The sequence below is a fragment of the Portunus trituberculatus genome, chromosome 15 (assembly GCF_017591435.1).
Source record: "Portunus trituberculatus isolate SZX2019 chromosome 15, ASM1759143v1, whole genome shotgun sequence".
Taxonomy (NCBI): domain Eukaryota; kingdom Metazoa; phylum Arthropoda; class Malacostraca; order Decapoda; family Portunidae; genus Portunus; species Portunus trituberculatus.
Genome location: NC_059269.1, coordinates 14,595,796 through 14,620,128, shown reverse-complemented (window position 1 = coordinate 14,620,128; position 24,333 = coordinate 14,595,796). Strand labels below are relative to the sequence as shown.

Here is a 24,333-nt window from a genome sequence, read left to right as displayed (position 1 = left end):
TTAGTTAATTTACGTGATGCAACGTCCTAGTTACTGCTTAAAGACTTCCATTACATTTTCTAAACCGCCACTCTGCAAGCGAGGAGGAGGAGGAGGAGGAGGAGGAGGAGGAGGAGGAGGAGAGAGAGAGAGAGAGAGAGAGAGAGAGAGAGAGAGAGAGAGAGAGAGAGAGAGAGAGAGAGAGAGAAATTGACTTCTTTCCACTTTCACAAATTACATGAACATTACATTTCTTCCTATTACATATAATTCATTAAGGTTCCACGTCTGGTTGAAAATAAATAAACAAAATTTGAGTTTATAAATCTTATTTACGGTTAGACCTAATTTTATAATTATGTACTTCACCATTACTCTAATAAGAGAGAGAGAGAGAGAGAGAGAGAGAGAGAGAGAGAGAGAGAGAGAGAGAGAGAGAGAGAGAGAGAGAGAGAGAGAGAGAGAGAGAGAGAGAGAGAGAGAGAGAGAGAGAGAGAGAGAGAGAGAGAGAGAGAGAGAGAGAGAGAGAGAGAGAGAGAGAGAGAGAGAGAGAGAGAGAGAGAGAGAGAGAGAGAGAGAGAGAGAGAGAGAGAGAGAGAGAGAGAGAGAGAGAGAGAGAGAGAGAGAGAGAGAGAGAGAGAGAGTAATTATTAGGTCAGAAAAGCTGAGGGTTCACTTGAATGTTCGTTCGTGAACCATCTCGTGAAGAATCCAGGAAGTTCCTCCTAAGTTCTATGTTGCTTCTTCTTCCCCTTTTACCGCCATGACCCGCTGCCGCCTGTGCTCTTCGTAGGCCCGTCTAGTAAATTAGCATATTCATGATGTTTTGGGATCTGAGAGAGGAAGATGTTACCTGTAAGATTGCCAGAGGAAGGAATGGTAAAGTGGGAAATGGGTAAGACGCCAGAGGGAATGGAATAAATGTATAAAGGAAGGAAAAGACGAAAGTGGAAAAGGGGAGAGGAACAGTGGACAGCACTTATAGCAAAAATAGTGATCTCCTTTCCTTTCCTTTCCAGCATTTGGCTTCTATTCTTGTATACTGAACACATAGAAAGAAACATATCTGAAGTGACGCGCCGGTGGTTGTGATGGCGCTGAATGTACAAAAAGAGGCAAGAAAAACATGAATTGCTTAGCTAAAAAGACTCAGCTTTAATTCTCGATTTCACTGGGAACTCCCCTCTGAAAGTCTCCCAACTACTTCAAAGAAGGGAATGAAAAACCCGGGCCTTTTCAAGTTTACCAATTTAGGTGGTCGGAGAAGGGGAAACATTGGATAACTCTAGTATTAGGATAATGAGTTGCCTTGGATGTGTATTATTTATTGCGTGACGGGTCTCAAGATGCAGTGCAAACTTGCTTAAAGTGTATCTCTGGTAACTTTAGTAAAGGGCTCCAATACAGATACCCTTCCAGGGAGAGTTAATGTTGCACTGAAGGGAGTCAATGGCAAGAGACGAACTCAGATAAACAATACATGCACAATATCAATACATGTATCAAAATCTTACTCTACCCCAAAAATATTTGTAACGGATGATGCAAAGAACTTTGTGTGTAATTTCCAATGAAAAATGAAAAATCAAAATTCTTCCCTATGACCAAGTGCGAAAAGAGGAAGGCAAGCAGTGGCAGCCATTTCTGAATCTGTTGCCGAGTTCCCGCCAGCTTGAGAAGTTTGTCAAACAAGTTAGGTGGAGTTCCCAGCCAATGCTAGTTGTATGTGCTCTTGGTAACACACCTCAGAGCGCGCACACACGCACACACACACACACACACACACACACACACACACACACACACACACACACACACACACACACACACACACACACACACACACACACACACACACACACACACACACAAAGTAAACCCCTCTCTCTCTATTTGGAAATGATAGGCAATATGATAACAGTAAGATACAACACATTTCATTAATTAATTCCCTATCAAGAGTACAATAATTGCCGTGCCATCTGTCATGTATTGTGCTTAGATCCTATCTTCTGCACCTTTATTTCAGTGATTAATGAACAGAGTGTAACATAGTATCATATGTGTAACACGCCACACTGACACTGTTGATCCTAAGACCATCCGGATGAGAACAGAAGCCGCTTAACGGACCAGTGTGACGGACGCACTTGTGTGTGTGTGTGTGTGTGTGTGTGTGTGTGTGTGTGTGTGTGTGTATCTAATCTCAAAACATTAACCCTAGTACGTTTTACTATCGCATCTATCAAAACAATACAAATACACAGAGACTATCATTAAAACGCCTTACTGTGATTAAAGCATCCGGCATAATTGTGAATAGAATAAATAATTAGATGTATAAACATTTATGGGCATTTCGTTCCAGCAACTTCCAATACAACATCCTTGCGAGTTACAGTGCGACAGTTCTTTTGCATTAATAAGCCTTTACGAAGCTGTCAAAAGCGAACAAAATTTCATTGCTATACTCATACGTCACTGGCAAATATTTTCTCTTTTCTCTCGTAGGTGCACACACACACACACACACACACACACACACACACACACACACACACACACACACAACCTATTTTATAATTCTCAGACAAACTAGTTGAATACATTATATTTCTTTACATCCCTGGTTCCATTGAAGCAAATTTGCACACGTGTTATAAAACTACTTACTTTACTTTATTTTTTCCTGCCATTGAACATTGCATATTCTACACCAGCAAGTCCCTCCACCACGTGGGAAACCGTTCACCCTCACCGCCGCTTCCTATAATTGAGTATCCCGGATGTGAGCGACGCGTCACCAGCTGTACACAACACTGCCTCCCATTACTCTTCCATACGCACCTATTTACTATAATGGATGTTTAACCCATTAGGACTACTATGAGCTCTGTTATCTTTTCTGGTCTTATCACATATGTCTTTTATTTACTTTGAACTAATAAAATGTTTTAATTATTTTTTCTGCGGCAAGTCACTTCATATTTTTTTTTTTTACGTACGACCATACTGCTTCAAACATCTATTTGATCTTATCAAACTTTTCCGACAAATTTATCTGTTATCCACACACGAATTAGGGATGGAATATCACACTATCGTAAATATAAATTTGTCAGTAAACCCACAGTTAAAGACGAAGTATTTATTCTGGAAGGCATTAATGAGAGCATTGATGACTAAATCCCTACCAGATCTAGGGATTAGCGGTAAAGACAGGTCAGGACCTGGTAAGGTTTGAGTAAGGTGGAGCTCACAGGTGGGGTTGGCCAATCACACTGTGCCACTTTATTCTCTTCCTCTGTCCCTCCCCTTCTTTTGGTTCAGTTCGATTGTATTTTTCATTCTGCTTTGTACTGCTGAAGATGAAGGCAGTGGCCTTCGAAACGTTCAGAATAAATACTTCAAGTCTATTACTGTGGGTTTACTGACACACGAATTTGCTCTTATTGGTTCTCACTTTATAAAACTATTTCATGCTAGTAACTGAAGGTAACTTCCATTGCATCTATTCTCTTTCCCGACCCGCTTATCAGCTGCCTCTATCTCAGGATAGCTTCCTGGGTCACCTCCTACGTAACTCAGTGCACGACCAATAAATACATAAGCAACTAAAGTCTCCACTCAGTTTCTACTTCCAACCGAGAAGAAAACAGTACAACTGCAAAACAACTCCAACTTCCTGTGAAAAATTTCCAGCCACTTTCGAGGAAGAAATAGTTACGACACATGACAAAAGCCTATTAGGATTGTGATATTCCGTGTTCTACCGTCCTCTCGAAACAACAAAATCACTCATGCTCACAAAATACTGTAACTCCAGCTAAACAGTACCATACACAGCCTCCCAGAAAACAGGTCCGTGTCACCATACACAGCAAGACCTGAGAATAGCCCAATAACATCTAACAATACAACAAAACGCTACACGTCAGAAACAAGCTATCGACAAAGAGGGAGAGCATGCCAGGACCACTCCACACTATGCTAAGTACCCGACCATCATAAAGAAAAGGCTGGGGAGTCGCAAAATATGAAAACGAGGCACAATAACAACAGGTAGGATATTCTGAAGACATTTACTCTATACGATAAGCAAGAGCCTTCCGCTGTAATAAGCAAAAATCAGTAGGAGTGAACTAAGGGCTTGCTAACTGTATCCCATCATCCTGCGTCTTTGCGGCTTGCCTTGTCTCGTAAGCAAAAATATGTCTGCTTTCTCTCGAATGTGGGAAAATCATGTTCCCAGTGCGTGAAGCAGTGTCAAAAAAAAAAAAAAAAGTAGAATTATTATGATGAGTACCACGGTATCTTCGCAGTGAAATTCTCCAAAAGAAAAAGAAAGACTGAAAATTCTAAAAAGCTGAGAGAGAGAGAGAGAGAGAGAGAGAGAGAGAGAGAGAGAGAGAGAGAGAGAGAGAGACCACACGTGCTGCCAACATCACTCGCACTACCAATCAGATCGCTGTCTCTCCTTACACACAACCTACTCTACAAATTACCAGAGCAAAGGCTAAAAATAGACATGGATCCTGCTTGTACTATCAGGAAAATGCCGAAAACTATGACTAGGCGAGACAAGATGACTTTTTCTTCTTCCTTTATTTACTGATCAACAGTAAGCTAGTAAAGTAAGAAATTAGGCAGCAGAATATTTATGAAGTTAATCAAAAGAGAAAGCCAGGAATGAGACGATGCACTGACAACAAAACGCCACACAGTTCTAGTATGTAAGACACATTTGTACTTATTTCAGTGAGAGTCATACGTATGCATATTTTTTCCTTTCGCAACAGTTGAAAAGAGAAAATGTAACATTCTTCTTTTACATGAATAAACGTGATATATCTATACTGTGATGAACAACATGTTTTTATATATTACTTTCCCGCATAAGATCATTTTTTCTGTAGATGCCATACCGGACTCCAAAATTATCAGCAGATAGGAGAGAACCAACCAGTCCGAGAAGGCGCGGCGGCGCCTCGCAACACACCGCTGACAGAGTGACAGGTGCGAGGCGTGGAGTCACTCAGCTTTAAGATCAGCTTGCCTGCTCCCGCCGTGTTTGTACTCTTCACGGTATTTCATGAACACTCGTCACTTTTCTTTTTTTAGATTTCAAAAAGTCACTGGAGGTTGGAAGTTTCCACAGGCTCCGCAAATCACAATCACATCAAACGTGTTTGGTTTCTGTGGCGAAAAAAAAAGAAATGACTAAAGTAAACTTCTGAACGAAACGTGAATGACGCCTTGAGGCTCTTGTGAGCTTGTGCAGTCTTTGAACCTGTGGTGGATAAGACTCCTTTGACACCAGACACGCCTAAACCTCTCGTGTGTGTGTGTGTGTGTGTGTGTGTGTGTGTGTGTGTGTGTGTGATATATATATATATATATATATATATATATATATATATATATATATATATATATATATATATATATATATATATATATATATATATATAGTTAGTTTTAGGTACACTACACTATTGTCTTGTTTATAGGAAGAGTAGCTGCAAAAACCTTAGAAATGTGTCGGATATACGAGTTATGAGCACAGACTTCATTTGTAGCAACACAATCCCGTTGGCGCTCAGAGTTGCCGGAATGATGGCATTTATGCCTGGAGAGAAGTTACGGAAGCTGTTATTGGTCCATGATTTCCCACCCCTGCCTCGCTTTTGTGGTGTATCTGATGGCTTTTATGGTGATGGCACCGTACCGATGAATCATTTCCCATCTGAGTTGCAGTGGGAATGAATATTTTATCGCTCAGTGTTTACACTCGAGTGACGATGCAGCAGCAATGACTACTCCATTATTGCTTGTTTTGTTACGTGCTTTATCGATGACTGTGGACGTTGTTACAATTCTGTAATGGAGAGAGCTACTGCATCAATGATCACTTCTTTGTAATAGTAGTACATGCATTTGTTGTGATGATCACAGCTAATATTCAAAACTAGTGTTAGAGGTGGTGGTGCACACACCACACACCGGGACAACAAGGTCACAACTCCTCAATTTACATCCCGTACCTACTCACTGCTAGGTGAACAGGGGCTACACGTGAAAGGAGACACACCCAAATATCTCCACCCGGCCGGGGAATCGAACCCCGGTCATATGGCTTGTGAAGCCAGCGCTCTAACCACTGAGCTACCGGGCCGTGTGTGTGTGTGTGTGTGTGTGTGTGTGCATGCATGCATGCGTGCGTGCGTGCGTGCGTGCGTGCTTGAGAGAGAGAGAGAGAGAGAGAGAGAGAGAGAGAGAGAGAGAGCGCTGAGTGTAAGCCCTCACACTCTGTAAAAGCAATTATTACTAACTGTTTTCCATTTCAGCTGCATTTTCCTTTTTGTCACGGCCAGCTAACCACCAACATTTCTTGGAAGCCTTGGTCTCCGTTCACGTGTGGGGCATACAGACATTGCTCCCACGTTATGCTTCACAATTTTGCTTCCCGAGTCAAGGAGAATATATTTCCTCGCTCTCACTTCCCGAAATAAACGACATATGGGACCTCCAGCTACTCCATCACTGATAAACGTAGACAATTTACTTATACACACTTGCATCTTTATAGTCTCTACATGAGTTCACTGCCAAGCCAGATTTTTCTTTTTTTCCTCTCAAGAAAAGAATATCAAACGTTCATCAGATAAGTTGTGCATGCTGTGTAATGCACGCGCGATACCACATTTTACGGCTACTGGGTGAAAATTACGTCTGGATATGGATGTGGAACCAAATATTTGTCATCTATGAATGAAAGATTGAATCAATATTAGGAAACTGTTATTTGCAGAAAGACAGCAGTAAAATTTTAATAACGGTATCAGAAAAAAAGCTTCAGCACCAAGAAAGCAGAGGAGCAAAGATGCGTCCTTTTCCGAAAAAGTAAGAAAAAAAAAAAGCTAGGGTGATGTCCGTAATGAGACAACTTTATAAACTTGGTGAGCTGAGTGTGTCTAACTTAAGACTCGAGGCCAGGCAAGGGATAAAGGTCTCTGTCAGTCTGAATCGGTTAAGACATATGGGACCGCTGCGATTTTTATGTATAATCGTTGAGGTTCGTTGTATATTATTCGTGTACTACTAGACATATGTAACTTAAATGCTGATGATATTTGGTTTCCTGTATTTCCGTTTAGCATCTCTGAACGTCAATTTTACTGATATTCTTTTCTCAGCAATGAACGCAGAGGATAGACGCAAAATAAACAATGGAAACAAAACACTCTCTCTCTCTCTCTCTCTCTCTCTCTCTCTCTCTCTCTCTCTCTCTCTCTCTCTCTCTCTCTTTCTCTCTCTCTCTCTCTCTCTCTCTCTCTCTCTCTCTCTCTCTCTCTCATTCTGAACATACAGACCAAAGACTTTTACGAATAATAGGATTGACAACCGTTGCCATTAACATACATCCTGACGAGCAGTGATACATTTAGTTTTGCTTCCACAATACAAATGATGGGAACACTTGATGGCAAACTTAACTAACCAGAAAAGGAAGTATTGTTGTGGCGAGGACGTTAAAGGGAGAGGGGGATTGCAATGACGAGGAAAGGCAGGGGAGTATTGTTCGGCTGGATCTTGGAAGTGTCATGTAAAGAGATCCTCGTGACCAGGAAGAAGAAGGAGAACGCAAAAAGGCAGTGTCTCCCCGTCCATTCCCTATTCTTTATTTACCGGGACTGGCAGTAGTTAAATAATCTATAGTAGATCAGGACGTCAACACACTACCCATACTCTCTGTGTCTCCAGAAACGATCAGGTTTCATCCAGCTCATGCATGAAAGATAAATTAGTTTTTTTCTCTTTTGTAGATTATTGTCATTGGATGGAAAACACTCTCTAAGTAGTCCGCAAGAAAGATTTTTCTTTATTTACTAGTATGACTGATTAATTACACATAAGAACTTTTGTAGAAACTTGATTATCTAGTACATAGAAAAAGACGAGTTGCACTGATTAGTAAGCATTCATTAATACGAACCAGTGTAGCTGAACATACAAGAGATACAAGGCCAATTTGAATCAGGCGTTCATAAGAACAGATTCTAATCTAGTCCACACGAAACAAGATAACTTGAATGGCTCGCATGAACCCACCCAGTGGTGGCCGACGCTGCATCGGTGACCCAGCCTCAGTCTGGCCCACACAGCCACAGTGAGCACACCTACTCGCTCCAAGCTTCTCGCTTCTTTACCTGCTTTTAATAATTTGAAATAGCTTCTGATGACGTATCCTTGCCTCCTGTTGTCCCTGATGAGGCAAAGAAAATCTTTATTCGTGATGAAGTTGGTGACGGTAGACGAAGAAAAGCGAGGCGAGGGTTAAGTACCATTGTGTGACACTGACGTTCAAAATATTGGTGAAGGCCCAACAGGACATTTTGGCCACGTTAGCGTATAGTATTGTACATTATAAGGCTTCCAGAAGTATACCATTATAATGGAGTGTCTTGAATCAAATTCCACTGCAGTACTTAAAAGTAATATACGTCTTCAGCTGCTTACGTCTTTGTATAGCAAACAATCGTTACATATATGAAAGCAGAGTGCTCTACTGCTACTCTTGTTAATATAGATGAGAGAGAGAGAGAGAGAGAGAGAGAGAGAGAGAGAGAGAGAGAGAGAGAGAGAGAGAGAGAGAGAGAGAGAGAGAGAGAGAGAGAGAGAGAGAGAGAGAGAGAGAGAGAGAGAGAGAGAGAGAGAGAGAGAGAGAGAGAGAGAGAGAGAGAGAGGAGAGTTTGGCAGGTTTTTTTTTTCTATTTATAACATGTGGGCTTTTCACAGGAATTTTTGTGCTAAAGGGGGTTCTTTTTGTGGTACCCCCTATCTCAAAGCCCACCCGCTAGGAAACCGTTGCCTCGAGTGAGGAAGCCCAACCTACACTCGGACCGTGGACAGGATTCGAACCCGTGCGCTCAGAGACCCCTCGGACCCCAAAGCACGCATGGTTCCACTGTACCACGGCGAGAGAGAGAGAGAGAGAGAGAGAGAGAGAGAGAGAGAGAGAGAGAGAGAATGAATTTGGGTATAATAGTAATATACTGTACTTTGAAGTGGTGAGAATGCAAGAGTTGTGTATTAGTAAAAACAACAATTCAATGTACTGTACTGGAGATGCATTTACTTAACGAATTCATGTACATTACATTATGCCAGTGATGATGTTTTGAGGGGGAGCAGAATCAGGAAGTTCTATTTTTCAAACCATTATGATGTACTGTACTACACGCCTACACGACAGAAAGGCTCTCAACAGTATTAGCCGCCTGAATGGGGCTAACACACACTGGTACACCGTCGGACTCCTTCCTGCATTGCTGCTTTCATGAAATTAATGCATTGAAGGAGAAGTCTAGTGAGGTTGCTTCCTCTTACAAATAAAGGCCCTCATAAACGACCTCCTTTTATTTCTTCCAAACTCAATTTTCTTAGCCTTCAACTAGTTCGTCTATGATTTTGAAGATTTATACGCCTATCAGGTTACTATATTGTTATGGCTTTTGAGGCTTTGGGTACTTCAGTTTGTGTATTTATTTTTCTTCTCTTTCTATGTAGAAGACACACATGACAAGGGCAACAAATCCATCAAAAAATAAGTAAAAGGCCTACTGAAGTGTAGAGCAGAATCGAAAACTGTAATCAAAAAAAGGATATGTATCTTAAATGTCTCCCCAGAAAGAGTTCAAGTCAGAGGAAAGGAGGAAATATAGAAGAAGCCAGAGAGTTCCAGAGTTTGGTAATTGAGTGAAGGAATAGTAGGGCGGAACACAAGGGGGAGCATAGGAAGGTCGTGGGGAAGAGGAACATGCATGATTCGAAGGGATTATTAAAAAAAAGTCTTGAGAAAATGTGCAAGCGAGGTTTAGAAGGAAAATGGTAAGAAGCAGGGAGGAGAAAGACGATGATGATGAGAATAAAGGAAGAGGAGAAAAAAGAAAGCTACCTTCCATAATTGAGATTACTAAATAATATACTGCGGCTATTCTCTTATATCCCTTCTCTTCATCTATTGTTTTTTGTCATTTTCTTTTCCTACTCCTCTTGGCTTCGTTTTTCCTTTTATCCTCATACCATCTCAACTTCCTCGTTTACTCTTTTTTTTTCTTCTATTCTCTTGCTTCTCCCTCCTCTCTCGCACAACTCGATCAGAAAAGGAAATCAGGCGTGCGAGGAGAAACCATTCCGTAACAGAACACATGAACCCTCATCAGTGCCGCCTTGCAGTAACAGATACCCGTCACCCTGTCCCCCTCGTCAACTTTTCTTCTTCCATCATTATTCTCAAACTTCAATTTTCTTTCCCTTTATCCTTCAGTTATTTCATACTTCGCGTCTCTTTTCACTCTTCAGAATCTGCTCCTCATTGCATTTCCTTTCACTTCATTACCATACTTCCGTTTAATTTAAAGCAAGTCTTGCCAGATTCTTCCTCCAAAATTCTGTGTATCCTCTAAATTTCCTTTTCGTGTTATTCTATAATCCCATCACACCTTCCTCACTTCATAATCTTACTCCACTTTCCCTGGCTTCCTTTTCTTCAAAAAGCATCGAAGGATGAAAATTTTTTAATTCCGTATTTTCTTTACCCCAGTTTCCTTTTACATTTTCCTCCCTTCACTCCTTCTTGCCCCGTATTGTCAATGCCATTCTTTTCTGATTTTTGCCTGAAAATTATATGCTTCTATAAAAAAATTGTACTAATTCAGACTGAGAGACCAATGTCCTTGCAAGGTCAGGAGGTTTCCTTCCTCACCTCCTCAGCCTCAGGTCTTTTTTCTTTACATGCAAGCAAACCAATGCTTCTCAAAGGTATGATGAAGTCAGATTTTTGTGTCTCTCTGGCTCAGAAAAAAAATAAATAATCCGCCTCACCAGACTTCCATCACGGAAATTGGGTTCGCCTGGAATACAAAACATTATGACCTGCTTTCCTTCCGTTGCACGAAGAAATTTTTTTTAGCTGTTCATACATAGTAGTGTTATTATACATTATTATAACATTACTGATGTGCTCTACATATGTATTCATAAAAAAAACTTTAAAATATAGATCCAAATCTGAGTGTCTTTATTGACTAAACATGGACGTATCATGCAGAGGAAATAGCTGTGGACACCACGAAGGATTTCACTGACTCACACCTTTATGTTATTAGGACCAATATGGAGGAGATAAAGGCTGAGGCGTAAAATGTGAGCACGGCACCTCTCAGTGCAACAGTACTGGGAAATTAAGCCTGCGGCGTCAACACATGTCGTGCTTTGGTATCTTTCCTTGGATGATTGTGGCAGGCAGAAGAGAACAGCTGCAGCAACCTCTCATCTTAACGACAACAAAGTACATCCCTCACATGAAAAAAATTGCTTTACCGCTGAATTTACAGCCGCTGCTCAACACGTCAAAAATTCATGAGTGCGAGCCATATTTTCTTATCGCAACGTAAAATGAAAAACAACAAGAACAAGAGCAACAACAACAACATTGCTATTCATGGAAATCCAGGTTCTTGCGTGCAACATTTACATGCGTTGAAGAATGTAAGAGGCAGTCAGCGGCCGTATTTTTTGCAGTGACCTTTCCTACCTCAACCTCCACTCTTGCCGTGTGATTCTTGCCTGACAATACCATGCTTTTATTTTGTGGTTGGTGATTCCTGGCATCTCTAATGAACGGGTGGGCGTCAGCTTGCTTCAAATGAGAACTGTTGCACTGCTCATTAGTAGTGCTAGAAGTGCCAGAAACAGTAGTTACATCTTGTGAGCGACTTTAGTATAATGATTTCGGAATAGTAAGTGTTTTTTCTTGTTCTAGCGACGTATGAACTGAAAAAAAAAAAATGGAAATAGTGAAATATATTAACAATTCTAAGAGACAAAATGGAGAAAATAGTAAAAAAGAAATGCATAACCTTTTAAAAGTTTTGGCGTTATAATTACTCGGTATTGCTAAAGTGAAAATAGGGTGAAAATCAACAGGTAGGAAAGGCCACGGGGAGATATAAAGTAAAGTAAACTAGCTAGTGATGCGAGATGGAAAACAGTGAAGTAAGAAAACAAGGTGAAGGGAAAATTAAAAGAATTTCAAAAGTTAATCCCTTCCGGGACAGAGGAAGCGCGTGGCTGTAGGAAGTTGCATGACAGAACAAGAGGAAAGAGCACAGGATGGCGGAGTGACGAAGTAAGAAATAAAAGAACACGAAAATAACAGCTATTTGTTGGACATGGAGACTCAAGTTACGGAGAAATATACAAAAATGATTATGGTAGCAGAAAAAAAATATACGAGACAAAGATAATGGGTCATATGAGGCTGAAGAAAATTTCTGAAATTCGGTAAACTGGAGAGGTTTAAAGGAAAAAATGAAAAAGAGATAGAGTATGTTAAAAGCTTTTCAGAGAGAGAGAGAGAGAGAGAGAGAGAGAGAGAGAGAGAGAGAGAGAGAGAGAGAGAGAGAGAGAGTGTGTGTGGGGAGAGGGGGTTAGCAACAGACTGTCCAGACTCAAGGAAATGTAAGTCACGGTTGACAGAGAAAATGTTAGAAGCAAAGTTTCAAAATTTACGAGGATAATTAAATACAGGATCCTGAGGGCAGTTGCTTGCTGTCAATTGCATCTAGAATTTATTAAGAGAAGTTTTGTGGCACTAAAAGTATACGTAAGAAAAAAGTAAATATTGGAAGCGGTTCAAGAAGTCTAGAGCTACAAAAAAAAAAAAAAAAAATAGAGAGAAAGAATAAGACCCACAGACATGTCAATCTTTAAGAAAATGTCGAAAAAAAATCATTCAAAATTCGAGAAAAGTCTTGAAACCTCCCTCTTGAAAGATTTGAAGCCATAGGTAGGGAAACATACAGAATACTAAACATTGCACGACCCGGGCCAATGCTATACATCCCATAACCATGCCACAGGTATACATCCATCTGTTATTGGCCTCCCTCAGGTAAACACAGGGCCGTTAGGTGTCCCGCATGCCGCGAATACCGATACCTGACTGACTATTGTATTTATGACGCCATCAAATATTTATGTGAGACGCCGCCAAAGGAGGAGAGGAGGGCAGAGAATAATTTAAGGATTATTGTATCATTATTTTTTTATCTTTTATTTTCCTGAGGCTTTTAAGACGCTACATAATTTTACAACGCAGAAAGGCTTTTTAATTGGGCTTTCAAAAAAAATCTTAAAAATATTCTCTATGCATCGTCTTTCTGCGAGGTAAATTAGCGCGGGAAGAGAAAGAGACAGAGAGATAAGGACGGGGAGGTAATAACGGTCCTCCAAGAAGAACAATAAATCACCGAACATCGTTAATCTTGCTGGAAATTCATTCGTTAGACTGGAAATAGAACTCCTTAAGGCTTCATTCTTTGAGACCGAGAATACTTCCTGCCTCGTCTATGTCTTGTGCAGAAAATGAGGAAATTCGTATAAGAATATTGCAGGAAAGTCTCAAGACCAAAGACACGGTGTGGAGATGATGGCAAGAAGACAAGTATAGAAAAAGGTGGAGGAATAGAAAACGACATTTCTTGAAGAAAGAGAGTGACAGCAAAAATCCAAGGTTTCAAGAGGTCTGAAGAGAAAAGGAAACACGTTAATAGTGAACAACAATGCTGCATTACTTAAATTTGAGAGAAAACCTCACTTAAAAATACAAGAAATGAAAAAACTCCGACTTTTCAAATTCAAACACCAACAAACAGCTTTCATAAAAATACTGACTGTAATGTCCTAACTACGTAATACCGTAGGCGCTCAGCTGGTCAACCTTAAAACAACAACGGACTACCTGGATATATTCAAGTGTAATAACTCCAACGACATTACTTCATTTCACGTAGAAACACTAATGTACTAGTGGACTGCACTGTGCTAGCACACTGGATAAATTCGACAGCTTTGAGTTAACCCCGGTACCATTGAAACCGTCCACGAAGACAGCCGAAAAGCAGGCAAGCAAAGGAAGCCCCGCACCAAAGAGCAAAATCTTTCGTGGGAACTCTCGATCATCAGGCAGCCAGCTTTGCCCTCACGAATCCATTCTTCAAATGAAGTCATGAGACCAGCAAATCAATAAGTGGGTTTCTCTCCCTTGGCCGGACGATTCTTCAGGTGGAGACCTCGCTGCCCAGGCCACCGCCATGAAAGTTTTAACTGATCTGGCTCGCGGATAAAGTAGAAATAATAGCATATGCACATGCAGACAGTTTTGATATTTATATACAGATTTTCTCTCAAAATTTGCATCCCTCAAAATTTGCATATGACACAAAGGAAAAAGAAAAAAATCAATAAACGATTATAAATGCATATACTTAAATTTTGTAGAATCACTTTAACCTTTTGTTCCACACAAGTGTGAGCGAATATTCCACTAGAAACAAAGTTTTACTGAAAACAAAATCATGCTGAAAACAAGGAAGAAAATCTCGTAAGACTCATTAAAGTTTGCCGCAGTGAAGGAAGCAGGAGAGCAGCGTCACGTAGACACTCCCTGGCGGCATCACCTGCTAAGGATTTTCATTAAGAGGAAGCGAGTAAAAGTGGGAAAATCGGTAATGTTGGCGGTGTGGTGCGCTGTTTCGAGAGGTGAGCTATGGATCACATTTTCACTTCCACCTTAACTATATATATATATATATATATATATATATATATATATATATATATATATATATATATATATATATATATATATATATATTTACAATATGCCCTATAGCGTCTGCAGTCAAAGGAAGCGCTGTTAAGTGGCGCTGTTAGTGGCGCAGGCAATTTTATTTATAGTGGTACCCATATTAGGCCCATATCACCATCCAAGCGCATCTTTGGTGTAACCACCTAGAACCTGGGTATCATGGTGACGTATAGGTAACTTTAAACCACTTGACAAATGGCATAGCTTCAAAGCGATACGTGGTGGGATTCGAACCTACGCGTGGACGTCTGCCCGATCCCACGCTCACCACCTTATCCACTACGCCACAGTCTCCGATTATGTGTTAAGCAGTTATGCTTGTAACAAGAGACACTTCTCACAAGGATGCCGTTTGTTACTCACTAAAAGTATGACACGAAAAAAAAAAAAAAATATCTCGACTAAAACTATGGTAGTAAAAAAAGTAAATTGTGAAAGCATTTTCCATTGTGTAACTCTTCAGGCACACAGAAAGTTAACAGAATATGCAGCTTAATACTTTACAGTCTGTTGCTTCAGCCAGAACAGAGAGTCATACTGAAATATGATGTATACCAAGGCATGGAAAAAAGGCCAAAAGGGCACGCAAGCACACGCACACGCACAATGAGGAAGAGAGAGAGAGAGAGAGAGAGAGAGAGAGAGAGAGAGAGAGAGAGAGAGAGATACTCTCCAGATCCCTAATCCGGAATTAATTGGAAGTCGATGATTGTTCCGTAGCTCAACATTTGTGTGGGACTGCTGACCAATCCACTCGTGCTGAGATTTGCTATTCATCACGTTAATTTTTGCTATAATTATATTTAGTACGCTTAAACAAGTATTAATTCAAACTGATACCTTCATGAATAATCTCACTCTTGCTATTCTTTCCCAATTTCTTCCGAACGACGGTGGGCGGAGAAACATTATGTTATTGTTTTCCTTCCTTCTGCGTTCCACCACCATCACCACCAGCCTGTCCTCTCTCTCTTTCATCTCCTTCTTTCCTTCTTTCACCATCAACACAAGCCTAACCACCTCTTTCATCAGATCCCACTCATCCTCAGTATCGCGGCAGAATATTCAACAAGAATATTCGCTCAGCCTCTCCGCGGGAAACCTTTCTCTTTGTATGGCGGGATGGAGCGCGCGACACGGGGAAAACCTCTTGAGCTGCTGGATACGTTAAGGAGGTCATCGACACGGAAAAGGAGGTGAATGGAGAAAAGAGTAAGAGTAATGATGGCAATGATGGTGATGATAAAATGATTATAATAACTATAACGATAATGATAATAAAAATGATAAAGAAAGAAGAAAAAAAGGAGAAAGAAGTAGAAGCGCACTGAAGAGTAGAGATGATAGCAGATTACTGTTTATATCTCCGGTTTTTAATCAGGGAAGGGAAAATTTCATTACTAAACACACACACACACACACACACACACACACACACACACACACACACACACACACACACACACACACACTCACTCTCACACACTCTCACACACACACACACACACTCTCTCTCTCTCTCTCTCTATGATCTGGTTAGTTCGTCGTTAACTGTTAGGACCGAGACTTTTTAAGATCGAAATTATAAAAGGTAGAAAACCGAAGAAAAACCACACAAATCTGATGCATAATTACATTCCAGGTAGTTTTACATCTTCATTTTACAAGGGGAAACACATCGCTGCAATCCCTGGATCAAGAGAGCCTAATAATTGCTAACTCGACTGAATAAGGGAAACGAGCATGATTACCAAAACATTCCTCACAGGGAACATGACTACCACCTACACACACACACACACACACACACACGCACGCACAGATCAAACCAATCCATTAAAAGTCCAACATCACTCGGAAAAAGAAGTTAGGAAGTTTAAAGTATAAAAGTTAGGAGGTCGTTAATACTTTGTCAAGTGACGCATAATGTTGTTGGGTTTGACTGGAGGAAGCAGAAGTAGGGCTGGTGGAGTTTTCTGGTTCATCAAAAAGAAAATGACGACGGGAAGTGTATACGACAATACAAAGTTGGCAAATACTAACTTATATAGGGGATAATGATGTGTGTGTGTGTGTGTGTGTGTGTGTGTGTGTGTGTGTGTGTGTGTGACGCGCTCTCGAGACTGAACTAATTGAAACTTCAGATAATTATAGTCACTTCCCCTTCCTGTCCACCAATTCCTCCTCTTCCTCCTCCACCCCCCCTCTTTACCTCCCATCCCCCCCAAACTCACTCTCTCTCTCTCTCTCTCTCTCTCTCTCTCTCTCTCTCTCTCTCTCTCTCTCTCTCTCTCTCTCTCTCTCTCTCTCTCTCTCTCTCTCTCTCTCTCAATAATAACAATGGAATAATTACCATTCAATGATAGTGCATTTCCGATATTTGTAATGACTTCGCTGAAAAAAAAGAAAATTTGATAACACTGGGAACTGGACTTTTAACTGGACTCACTCTTTGCCGCTTCCACCGTCTTGTTATGTTCTAGAAAATATCCATTATAAACACGAATTCTCTAATCGATGTGTTTTGCTTCACGTAATTGTGTATTGCTTGAGAATGCTAGTAATTTAAAATCAAACACACACACACACACACACACACACACACACACACACACACACACACACACACACACACACACACACACACACACACACACTTTTATTCATGTATTCAATTTACTTGTGGCTGAATTCTGAATCCTTTACAGATTCATAATGGTATTGTGAAATTAATGCGTACAAGATTGCTGGTCTGATGAAATGAAAGAGAAGGAAGAAAAATATGATGAGTAAGAGGAGAAGAAAGACAGGAACAAAAACAAGGAGTATTGAACCAAAAGAAAAAGAAAAATAGAGTAAGAAAAGTGTTATGGCAATGGAGAGGGACGATGCTGGTAATGAAATGTGCTGCAATGAACAGGTGAAAAGATATAAGATGACATTTAATGCAAAGAAAGAAATGAAGTGGAGCTTAGAATGGAAAGAAGTCTTAATGGAGGAGGGTGGGAAGAAAGAAAGCGTAAGACTGCTTATGAATGGAAGTAAGAATGAACAAAGAAGAGCATGGGGATAAGGAGGAAAGATACGATATGTAGGAGAGGGGAGGGGTGGAAGATGCAAAGATGAATATAAAGGCCAGGTAAGCAAGAGGAGAAGAAAGAACGGTTTCGGTAGGCAGAAGAATCAAGGAAGTGGAGGATGAATCAGTCGGGGAGAGGATGGCAGGATGAACTGGAACAAAGCAGAGAAAAAGAGGCAGAGCTGCTGAGTGGCGTGTCGGATGTGTGTATTGAAGTTAGGTGGAGTGAGAAAGTTAACAGCAGAGGCTAGAAGCCTGAGAGACTGAGACTGTGTATCAGTGATAAGGGGTGGTGAGAGGATGTTGGGAACTTGGTGAGGCGGCCTGACGAGGTACGTATGTCTGGGTGACAGGAAAATACGAAGTTTCATCACATACCTTTCTGGCACATTGCCAGGAAAAACTGCTTAATATAACTCGATATTATCCAAATACTTCGAAAATGGTATTTGCTACTAACAAAACTGCGGGTCTACAGCTTTATGTGCACGCAAGTGTCTTGGTGGTGAGACAAATCATATGAACCAGGAGAGGCGAACAAAAGCGCTGATGCTTATGATGATAGGGGAACATTTTTAATGATCACAACTAATCTGAGCATTACGTGTAATTCCCTAGCGGCCCAGAGATCCTTGGCGCAGTAAGGTTCAGTCTGGAGGGTGTGTGCCTAATCTCTGGTAGTAGTGAGGGGACGCAGGGCACTTTAGCAAATTATCCGAGTCTTACGTTGCAAGGTTGCGATGAAACCGGTGTATTGCATTGCGTGACTTGTCATGGTAACGTGGTCCGCTTTATTTTTGATGGTGGAATTGTAGGTTTGCTATTCATATTTGTTTGTGATATGCTTTCAGTGTTTTCAAGTAAAAAGAAAGAAAAATTATATATATATATATATATATATATATATATATATATATATATATATATATATATATACATGCTTGTATTCAAGTCTGGGTATAGTATATGATTAATGCGCGTCAAAAATGCCTCTTTCTATCATCAAAGTAATGGTCAATTCAGGTAAAGCATTAAAACGAGGAATCACCAACAATGGGTATTTCATTTGGTCATTAAAAAGGTGACAGTGATTTCATAGTGGGCCATCCATCATGTGTGTGTGTGTGTGTGTGTGTGTGTGTGTGTGTGTGTGTGTGTGTGTGTGTGTGTGTGTGTGTGTGTGTGTGTGTGTAAGCTTGAATGTTTGCGCCAATAGGTGAGTGACAAGCATGTTGTGTGGTATGTGTTACGCTGTATAATTAATGCAACATCACATATACCAATGAAAGATGTAAGACGATATAAAAACTCCGCTACGTTAAGATCTGTTTGGTGTGTATTTTGAACACGAATAATGATAATGACAATAAGCAAGAAAAAAAATCAAATCAGGAATTCTTTTTAAGAAGTGTTTTTTCTCAGAGGTAAAACATTGCAAACTTTATATGACCCTTATCAACAATACATAAGCACAAGCAACTCACGCGTACTGTCTACCTCGGGTACTCTTGCATAAGAAATGAGATTCTTGGCATTTTCGTGTGTGGTTTGCTTAAATTTTAAAAGCATGATCAGTAAGCAATTAAATTCTACATACCGATTCTTGTGTTCTATTAACTCTAGTTACAAAATAAGCCGTTCATGTTAAGATCACCTTCAACAGAAGATTCCTTTAACATTTACATGGTCTTTATCTCTGTAGCCTTTACTTCACCGACCTCTCCTCCGCCTGTGAAAACTGATGACCTCTTGGCGCAAAGAAGCACATTCATGATGTTTTGGGAGGATGTTAAGTGCAGGAGAGCCAGAGCAAGGGGACGCAGTGGGGAGGGGATAATAACACGCTAAAAAGGGAAACGGCTACAGTACATATTTAGAGAGAGAGAGAGAGAGAGAGAGAGAGAGAGAGAGAGAGAGAGAGAGAGAGAGAGAGAGAGAGAGAGAGAGAGAGAGAGAGAGAGAGAGAGAGAGAGAGAGAGTCGTATCATTGATGGCTGCTGTTGCTGCAAACCCTAGGTGGTAGAGAAGGGTACGAAGCGTCGCCAAAGAAAATGTGCGAAATAACTTTAGTGGCGAAGTAAAGATATCCTGGAAGACCCTGGAGGGAGGAGCAGGGAGAGTCGGGAGAGGAGGAAAAATGAGGAGACAAGGAGAACCACTGGGAGTTTGGGAATGAAACACTGATGAGAATATTTGCGATAAAATTAGTTAGTGACGTGGGAAGAGAAGATACCTTGAATAATACTGTAAGACGGAAATCTTATAACTGTAGAGAAAGTTGAAAAAACCTAATTGGCAGGGAAACACAAGAAGAAATTCAAAGTAACAAAATAGGTGAAGAATATCTAGAGAAAGACGAAGAGAATATAGAATTCTATTCAAGAAATATAAAAGGAGAAAAAAAATAAGAAAAGACAGAAAAAAAGATATATAGAATAAACAAAAGGAAAACTAAGGTAAGAAAAAACAGAAAAACAAAAGAAGCAGTGAGGAGGAATGGCGGAAGGGGAACAAACACTTGAAAGAGCTGTAAAGGGCGAAAAGAGAGGAAGGCAAAAAGCGAAAAGGATAAGAAAAATAGACGACGAAGAAGAGTTAGGAGGAAGAGAAAAGCACGGTGGATTCGAAACACAAATACTGAAAGAAAACGGTATAAAGGGATGAAGAGACCACCGTCAATATTGTAAAGGGAAGTACAGGGAGAAAGTGTGTGGTTGATTAAAGAGAAGAAAGAAAGAGAATGGGGGAAGACGAAGAAAGGAAAAAAGACCCTTGAACGAGGAAGACTGGAAAAACACAAAGGATGTAAAGGAAGTTGAGACGCTTAGAGACGAATACCTCATTGTTATGGGTAGGAGGAAAAGTAGTTAGATAGGTAGATAGAAAGACAGAGATTGCTAACGAGATAGATAAATAGGAAGATGTATTCACATGATATTTAATGACGTAGAGAAGGGAAAGGAAGGTAAAAGTTATATATGAGAGAGAGAGAGAGAGAGAGAGAGAGAGAGAGAGAGGAGGAGAGGAGGGAGGGAGGGAGGGAGAGAGGAGGAGGAGAGAGGAGGGAGGGAGGAGAGGAGGGAGAGAGGGAGGAGAGAGAGGGAGGAGGGAGAGAGGGGGGAGGGAGGAGAGAGGAGGGGGAGGGAGGGAGGGAGAGAGAGGAGGGAGGGAAGGAGAGTGAGGAGGGAGGGAAAGAAGAACGGAGGAAGTGACGATAGGAGGGACACACACACACACACACACACACACACACACACACACACACACACACAGAGAGAGAGAGAGAGAGAGAGAGAGACGAAGAGCATACGAAAAGGAGCAAAAGAGAAAAATAGATTACACAATGGAAAGATGTTAACGATAAAAGTAAAAAGAAAGCGGATGATGCGATCAGATAGGAAAAGTTTGCAGTAAAAATAGACACGTATGCATTTTTGTTAATTAAGGATAACAGGAGGAGGAGGAGGAGGAGGAGGAGCAGGACGAGGACGAGGAGGAGGAAATAGAAGAGAATACGACAATGAAATGTAAAAAAAAAAATATGTATTAGAAGATAAAATAAAAAAGTAAAAAAAAAAAAAGAGAGAGAGAGAGAGAGAGAGAGAGAGAGAGAGAGAGAGAGAGAGAGAGAGAGAGAAAATCTGGACTGGGACATACGGCAATCAAAATAGCAAACAGGTATACAATAACCGCTACTGGTGAGACGCTGCTACTCTGTCCTTCGCGCCTTACCCCTCACCAGCATGGCCAAGGGGAAGGTGCTGGTATTAGTACAGTATCATGCTACTACAACAAGATTTCTTTTTTTCGGTCCCATTGGAATGTATCTCCGACACACCATTTGTCCTCCCAGACCCCTGACAATACGCAGGATCCGCACAGACTCAATCCTTCCTGGACTTAATCTGCTATCGAGGTAACGTGATCAAAGAGCGAGTGTAAATGTAATATTCAGGCTGACCTCTTATTTCGGTTACAAATGTTCATCGATAAAATAGAATATAAGAAATAGAGGAAAAAGTGATCTTATACAACCTGATAAATATGCTGGTGCAATGACGTAAATGTCACGGTCGATCTCACCCTCCAGGGCGAAGGGTATTCAGGCACACTGGCCAAGGAGGACACGAGCTCCCGGGAGATGCACGTCAATGCGATCTTCATTTTTTTTAAATGGTTTTTCCTGAAGTATGATTTTGGGAAAACGGGTCACAGTGAAATATGATAAGTGCTTTTAGCCTAGCGCCATTGTGTGTGTGTGTGTGTGTGTGTGTGTGTGTGTGTGTGTGTGTGTGTGTGTGTGTGTGTGTGTGTGTGTGCTTGTTACGTGGCAAAATATGTAAATCAACTTTGAGGTTATGACAATATAGAAATGGTTCATACTGATTAGTTTACCTTTAAAAGTACACCAACCTCCTTTAGTTAAACCAGACTACAATATAATGAGTTGCCATGAGCCACAATGACACTTACATATTGCTTACATTTCCCCAGCATCGCTGTTTTGGTTGTGAGCTACATGAATAATAGGAACAATGAGAGATAGCAAAATAATGTAATAAAACAAATTGGTTTTAGACCATAATGACATTAAATGCCAGTAAGTTTATTTAATACATGCAAGAATACATTATACCTCAAATTTATGTCACAGTAATATCTATGTAGTAAAACAGATATATAGTATTACCAAGCGCTTACATAAGTTTTTCTGCCAGACTGAAAAGAAGAATGTAGTCAGTAAGAGTAACGTCAGCTCATTACGGAATGTGCTCGGCTAAAGCACCAGGCACGCTGCCTTAGGATCGAGTAATTCTCTCATTCATTTCACGTTTTTCACTCGGTGAGAGGCCGCCACTCCACACGCTCATTCCTCAGCGTCACACTCCACTCTCATTACTACCACTCACATCCACACTACTACACGCCTTGCTGCTTCCACATACTTTTCACATTTACATCACCATCAGTAGTGCATGTCTCTGTTTAAGACTAACGTTAGTAATCACGATAAAAGCCACCGGTTGGAATAATGACTAATTATTGGCATGCTGGTGAGATTTTATAGGTCCTTTCTAATTAAAAGAATGCCTCAACAAACACTTATATAGCTAGCGTTAATTAATTCATTAGTTCCACCATGGTTCCACTGTCTGGTTTCATTCCTACAGATGTGTCATTGTGCAGAGTTCGTGGAGGCAATGACCCGTCATTAGCCAAAGTAGCTATATATACGTACAAGTAAATGTCTTAACCAAATGTTTAGTTAGTAATGTGGATCATCATTGGTTTTTTTTCCTGTAATGCAAGCCATTCGTCGTTTTCTTTCTGTAAAAAGTAGTCTTCGTATCACGCTTTGTAGAAATAAGAGATTAATGAATCAATGGTTAACTATCAGTTAGTCTAGACTCGTGGTAAGAACATCACAGACCTTGGAAAAGTGTGTGGGGTTGTGTGTGATTGCCATGGAAGAATCTGTTCCTACTACGGTAATATCCACATACATATTACTGCCTATCTACTAACTAAGCACACTACTGGATCAGCATCCTATCTCTATTTTAGAAATGAGATCTCATTATCTGTCTTACACTATCTGCACGTAATTTCCTTAATTAATTCTCACTCCCGACCTAACTTTCTGCCTTTGTTGACTTCCCTAATTGCGTTCTGTTGTTCAAACATATCTACATACTCACATTCCTGAAGGTCGCCCTGCATCCCCATCAGCTCCACACTCCCCGAACACACAAATCTTGAACATGTTAACGTCTGTCTTCTTCACGTCATCCAGTTTTTCTACCTTCGGTCTCATCGACATCGCTTCACTAGAATTAATATGAAAATAATATAAGATTAGAGAAACCATTTTGTTCCATGAAAATAGAGTAAAACTACGTGGTAAGGGACACAACAAGTCACTGAAAAGAGAGAGAGAGAGAGAGAGAGAGAGAGAGAGAGAGAGAGAGAGAGAGAGAGAGAGAGAGAGAGAGAGAGAGAGTCATTTTACCTTTCCAAAACCAGAATTTTTCTCTCGGAAGTTCCCTGATGCTAGATTTACGTGTTTGTTTGCGTGATCTCTGCCACACAAGCCAGGACGAGACTGCGGCCACTGAACGTTGAGTGAAGTATTTGCTGGTGGACGTAACCTACTTATTTGTGTCGGGAAACAAGGAAAACCATCATCCATCACACAACTATGAGTTTGGCGCAAGCAGACTCATTTCGTCTTTTCTTTTTCCCAGGCAAGAGAAATAACTAGTACTGGTAAACAAGGTATCTTTCGTTCATTAGGAAGTTGCACCATATATGACACATTAGAGACAATATCCACCAAGGTCTTGTGATAGAAACAGACCGGCTATCATTACCCTGTTAAGCTTCACCTCTTCTCTACCACTTGACCAAGTCCTATATAATTCCTCTGCTAGTCAATATTAACTGAGGCTGATCCAGTCAATCCTGCTAAATCCAGTTCCCTTCCGCCTCATAATCGCGGCCCAGAGAGAGAGAGAGAGAGAGAGAGAGAGAGAGAGAGAGAGAGAGAGAGAGAGAGAGA

General features: G+C 40.7%; 1 long non-coding RNA gene across 2 annotated transcripts in view; it reads right to left on the bottom strand.

Annotated features, from left to right (window-relative positions):
* LOC123504171 overlaps window positions 1-24,333 on the bottom strand; it is a 60,224-nt gene that overhangs the window by 33,727 nt on the left and 2,164 nt on the right. For both annotated transcript variants that reach the window (XR_006674731.1, XR_006674730.1), the window contains exon 2: window positions 23,474-23,602. This is a non-coding gene — a long non-coding RNA (uncharacterized LOC123504171). The remainder of the gene's footprint in view (window positions 1-23,473; window positions 23,603-24,333) is intronic.